Genomic DNA, 6,543 nt, shown 5'->3' on the forward strand with positions numbered 1-6,543 from the left:
CAGCATGTATACTATCTATGGTGAAACAGATCACCAGCCCAGGTGGGATGCATGAGACAAGTGCTCCGGCCTGGTGCACTGGGAAGACCCAGAGAGCTCTTTTTAAAACTTGATTTACAATACTTTCAGAGTTAAGCAAAGTTGTAAGGATAGGACAGAGTTCATTTATATCTTGAACCCAGTTTCCCCTGCTGTTAACATCCTACATTAGCTTCATACATTTACATAGTATGATATATTTATCATAGCTAATGAACCAGAATGGGCACATTATTATTCACTAACCTTTCATAACTTATTTGTATTTCTTGAGTTTTTGCCTAATATCTTTTTTCTGTCTCAGCATCCCACCCCAAATACCACATTTCCTTTAGTTATCATGTCTCCTAAGGCTCTTGTAGACTTTGACAGTTTCTCAGACTTCCCTTGTTTTTGATGACCTTGACAGTTTTTGAGGAGTTGTGAGCAGATATTTTGTAGAATGTCTGTTAATATGGATTTATCTGATGATCTTCTCTGGGATCTCAAGACTGCTGCATGAACACATGATAGCTTCACCGGGAAAACTTGAATTATCTTTAAATTGTCAGAGCCTAGGCATACAGATGAGGACAGGAATTTTCCGCTACTTCAGGGTCAAGTTTAAATGAATCATTTAGGCAAAGTATGTATATTTACCAGGTGGCTCAGTGGTAAAGTATCTGCCTGCCGAGCAGGAGATGTGGGTTCAATCCCTGGGTTGGGAAGATCCCCTGGAAAAGGAAATGGCAAACCACTTCAGTATTCTTTCCTGGGAAATTCCGTAGACAGAGGAGCCTGGCAGACTACAGTCCATAGGGTTGCAAAGAATTGGACACGATTTAGTGAATAAACCATCACCACCACATATATGTGTACAGCAAGGACAACTACATTCATCTGGGTGAACCAATAGAAGGACACATTTCATAAGAAATCTTTCACCCCAGAAACCTCTGTCACACCCACACACAATGCGCCAGATATTTATAAGAAAGTTAGAAGTTTACAGACTAATAAGGTGAGCAAAGCCATGATTTCAGTTAATGATAAAATTGTCATTGTAAATGACATGTTTGTGGCCAACAAAAACAGATGTCCATGTAACAATTTGGAGCCATCCAATGCATAAAGCAATTTGCAGATAATCTGCTAAGCAGATATAGTATCAAAATGTATTCATTGTCAATTAGATGTACATCCAGGCTGTTTGTCTAATTGACCAGTTAATTTCCAGGCTGTCTCAGGAGCTACTAAGCATGGTTGACAATGGAGCCCTTGGTACTGCACCTCAGAGTGACCGAATGTTGATAACAAAGGAACAGATTCCCTGCTTGTTCAAAGTACAGGGAGTTCAGGGTGCTGCGTTCTGTATGCAGAATCAGGTGCTTCAACAAGCTGCTGTTGACTCCGTCTGAATCAGTAATGCAGTAGTGCCATAATGTATCATCCCATTTGAATGCCTGGCAACTGAAACTATTGTTAAAAAAAGACATCTTTCACCAAGATTGGAGACAGAGAAAAAAAAAACTTTTCTGTGAAGCTTTTTATGATGGATGTTCTATAAAACAGACCTGATATTGGCCATCTGAGTGAATGACAAGGTCTCTCCCTTTCTCCCCCAGCTCCTGGCTTCCAAGAGCTTCCATCTCAACTGTTGGTGTTTAGTTGAAAGTTCTTCTTAATGTCAGCACTGGACTACATTCATTGCCTCCCACTTTGATAACTGCAAATAAAAAGAACAATTTCCTCTCCCCACCCCCAAAAAAAGAATAATCCAGGCTTCCCAGGCTTTCCAGTGGTTAAGAGTCTGCCTTGCGATGTATGTGACACAGGTTCAATCCCTGGTCCGGAAAGGTCCCACATGCTGCGGAGCACCTAAGCCTATGGGCCACAACTACTGAGCCCAAGTTCTAGAACCCGTGCTCCGCAATAAGAGAAGCCGCCGCAGTGAGAAGCCCACATACAACTGCAGAGTAGCCTCCATCACTGCCACTAGAGAAAGGCCCACGTGCAACAGTGAAGACTCAGTGCAGCCACAAATAATAAAAATTAATTTAAAAATTTTTAGAAAAGAACAATTCCAATTTCTTTCTGGAAGACTATCCCTTAGACTAAATAGACAAGATTTATCACAAAAGGGATAGGATCCTCCGAAGCAGCAGTCAAGGTGATTTTTCTAAACATCCCACTGATGGCATAGGCTCTTGTTTGCAGTTCTCTGCCTCTTCTCCCAGCTGCCCTTGGCTCCAGGTGTAGCCGTGATCCTGGAATGCAGCCAGAAAAAGTGTTGGAAGAGATAGAAGGTCTCTGATGGTTGAGCCGCACACGGGCTTTCTCCTCCACTAAACGACTCTAAATATTCTTCATGGCGTTTGGTTTTGAAGCCCCTCGTCATCTGGAAGCCTGCATCGCATCAGAAGTTGGAAGCCGTCTGTTATTGATTGCAGCTGCGTCCTTGTTTGGCAGAGGAAGAAGGTGTAGAAAGCAAATGTAGTCCCATTTGGCAAGGACACGTTCCAGGTGAACAACAGTCAGGAAAGATGTCTAGAGGCATGGTTAAGAGCTGCAGAGACAGAACTGACAGGCCCCCGGGTAGATAGTAAGTGCCTTGTCTTTTAAAGGGAACCTCCCTCTCAGAAGTGCGTGCATGCCTGCTCAGTCACTTCAGTCATGTCCAACTCTTTGTGACCCCATGGACTATAGCCTGCCAGGCTCTTCTGTTCATGGGATCCTCCAGGCAAGAATACTGGAGTGGGTTGCCATGCCCTCCTCCAGGGGATCTTCCCAAACCAGGCATTGAACCTGTGTCTCTTGCGTCTCTTGCATTGGTGAGTGGGTTCTTTACCACTAGCACCACCTGGGAGCCACCCCCCCCGCCCCCCAGAAGTACTGGGAACAAAAACCAGCTTCCTGTGCACCCTTTACTTACCAGGACCTAGGACAAATATGTGCATTTGTGTGTGTGTGAATGTGAATGTGTTATAAGCCCTTAACAAGCTTGTCTCACCTCCATGCACATTGGTATTTCGAAAGCTCAGTGTATTTCACACTTATCATCAAATGCCATCTCTCTTGATGTAGAGGAAACAAATAGTAATTGAGTTCCTCCTCCTCCTGCCTCCATCTCTGAACTGGGCCTACAGAATGGTATTTGGGGATTCGCCTCAGAAGTGTTCACCACTCAGAAAACCCCTAAAAATTCCTGATACGATGCTCTGCCCTTTGCTGAGACACACATTTGAATTTTTTCCTGCAATGTGTGAGTTACTTATCTGCTGAGTGAACTTAACTGCCAGCCCAGCAAGCACATGATAGTGGAGTTTTGTTGTAGAAGAACAGCAACTCAAGATAGAATCAAGACTAGATTCCTTTGTTGGAAACAAGAAGTCCTGAAATGTATATTGTTTGCTGAATTGGAAACGGCAACGTAGAGCGAGTCAAGAGGACTTCAGGTTAAATGTGGATGATGACATGTAAGTGTGTATCTTCTCTCCTGCTTGAAGAGTCACTGAGATGGAGGAAGGCAGTTTATAAAGTGAAAACTAATGAGAACCAAGAGAACAAAACAAGAGGCAATGGGAGGCAAAAGATGGTAACAGTTCCTTGGGAAATGGGAGTGGATGAAGGAGCAGTGACTGAGCAAAGTAGAGGGAGTTATGTGCTGGGCCCCTGCAGATGCATGAGTTAGACGGCCAGCATCTCCGGAAGCAGGAGAGAGGCAAGGACTGAGTGCGGGCGAGGACTGGCCGCAGGAGGAGTTGTATTCTGCATCCGGATTCCCAGGTTTTCTTCTAGTCCCCAAAGTCAGGTGTTTTCTCCCCACACCTGCCCCAACACACACACACACACACACACACACACATTCACACGAAAGTTTATTTCTTGGAAAAACTTAATCTCAGGATCAGAACCTGTGATGGAACTGAACCACAAAATGGAACCGTGCATAGCAGAAACAGTGGGTGAGGGTGAGGCTGCAAATGGGGGTGGGGGAACTAAGCGAAAGCCTGCAGAACTGAGGGTCCCAGTCCTCGCATCTCCACAGCCTGGCGTACAGCCAAGTAAGAGATGCAAGGATTTGCCAGCAAAGAACCTAAATAGCTATAGAGAAGAGACTTGCGGATATTGGTACTTAAAGATCCAGAAATGTTTATGTTCAGTTCACTGCTCAGTCACCCTATGGTAAGGACTGCCAGTCAGTAAGCCCCACTTGCTCACACAAAATTGAAATTTGAGTACCTCCTTCAAATATTGCCTGATATTTGAGGAAAATCTTCAGTGTGAAAGACTGAGGCCAAAATAACAAACAGAAGAGAGGGACTGGGATGAGAGTGACATGAGTGGAAAAAGAAATGCTGGAAGAAAACACACATACATTGACCTCAGGGAGATGTAACGATATATTGCTCCCCTGCTTTGGGGCAGAAACAATCAATGAAAAAAAGAATATGGGTGCTAAAATTAAAAATTTAAATCAAAGTTTTGAAAATAAAATTGAGGAAATATTCTAAAAGACAATAAAAAGGCAATACAGAGAAAATTTAAGAAAAATATAAAAAAATTAGAAATCCAATATAATATTAAAAATTTTTAACATGTAGAAATTCCAGAAGAAAAGGGATAAATTAAGCAGTAATACCAAAAATTTGCCCAGCACTGAACAAACATCAATTACCAGATTAAATTGGCTCATTCAATGCCTAACACAGTGAATAAAAGAAAAGCTACACCAAATACAGTATGATAAAATTTCAGATACCAGATATACAGAGAAGATCCTAAAGTCAGAATGAAGTTGGACCAAAAGACAAAAAAAGGATATCACAAACATTCTTGAGGAAGCATGTCTTTACCTTAACATTCCAAGTCCTTCTAGGTCTTGATCAAATGAGAGAGTAGCATTAAAAATATTTTCAGATATGCAAGGACTCAGAAATTTTACCTCTCAGGCTCTGTTATGTAGAGAGGTACTGGAAGATATGCTCTTACTAAATAAACAAGGTAGTAAATGAGGAAAGCTCAAAATGTGAAATCAAGAAACAGACCATTGAGTATAAAGATGAGATGAAGAGATATTCCATAATGTCAAGAAAGCTGGCCTAGATAGAAGACAACTGCTCAGACTTGGGCAGGAAGATGAGGGGTCTGGGAAAGGGTTGGAGCTGACCAAACCTGCATGCGTGCTAAGTCACTTTGGTCATGTCCAACTGTTTACGACCCTATGAACTGTAGCCTTCCAGGCTCCTCTGTCCATGGGGATTCTCCAGGCAAGAATACTGGAGTGGGTTGCCATGATCTCCTGAGGGGATCTTCCCGGCCCAGGGATTGAACCCGTGTGTCTTATGTCTCCTGGATTGGCGGATGGGTTCTTTACCACTAGCACCACCTGGGAAGCCCCTGATAAACCCTCATGCAAACCAAGTGTGCAGTCAAATACATTTAACTTTGTGGAGAATTGTGTGTGTGTGTGTGTGTGTGTGTGTGTCTGTTCAGGGAGGGGTGTAGGGAAGAGTTACTGATTGATACATAAGAAAATTAACTTTTAAAAAAGACAAGATAAACTCCAGGAAAAATAAATTATATAAGAAAGGAAACTTTGCTTAACAGAGAACAATATTCTTGTAGTCATAACATATAAACACACAGTCTGACTTAACCACAAAATGTGGACAGAAATATTTTTGAAGGACCGACATATAAGTGAAACTCTGTGTGTCAGTGTCTGCGAGGACCGCAGCTGACCTTTATCTACTGGAATGTGAGTAGTCAGTGTCTCAAATTGATGAATGAAAAGATAAAATCAGTACATATAGAAATTAAGGAGGTGTAGTCTAAAAAAACAGCTAAGTGAAACAAAAGTAGTTGCTACTGAGAAGCAGAACAGCTATTTTCTTTTATAAGCCCTTTTCTACAATTGGCTTTTCAACAATGTTTATATATTGCTGTGATAAAAATCAAAATTCTTTAAAAAATTAAGAGCATGGATAAAATTTTTTAAAAGGTATTGAATAGATCTGGGCTTCCCTGGTGGCTCAGTGGTAAAGAATCTGCCTGCAAAGCAGGAGCTGTAAGGGTCACAGGTTCCATCCCTGGGTCAGGGAAGATCCCCTGAAAGAGGAAACCAACCCACTCCAGTATTCTTGCCTGGGAAATCCCATGGACTGAGGAGCCTGGTGGACTACAGTCCATGGGGTTGCAAAGAGTCGGACATGACTGAAGTGACTGAGCATACACACCAGCATTGAATAGGCCTATGCAATTGATAACTGGTTCTTATCTACAACATAGAAGTCTGGAATAAATTAAAAACTAGAATATGCTATATTAAAAAAAGTGTCACTTAAACTATTTAGTCATATTTTGGTAAATTTTATTGGGGCCAGAAGCAGAGAATATGTTATAATGACTCTTACATTTGGAAATTCTTGAAGATCTCTGATTATATCTCAGTAATGTCAAAGATTTATTGAACTAAATCCAAACTAACAAAGCAAACAAATTATGAAGAGATTTTTTGGCATC

The sequence above is a fragment of the Cervus elaphus genome, chromosome 21 (genome assembly GCF_910594005.1).
Source record: "Cervus elaphus chromosome 21, mCerEla1.1, whole genome shotgun sequence".
Classification (NCBI taxonomy): domain Eukaryota; kingdom Metazoa; phylum Chordata; class Mammalia; order Artiodactyla; family Cervidae; genus Cervus; species Cervus elaphus.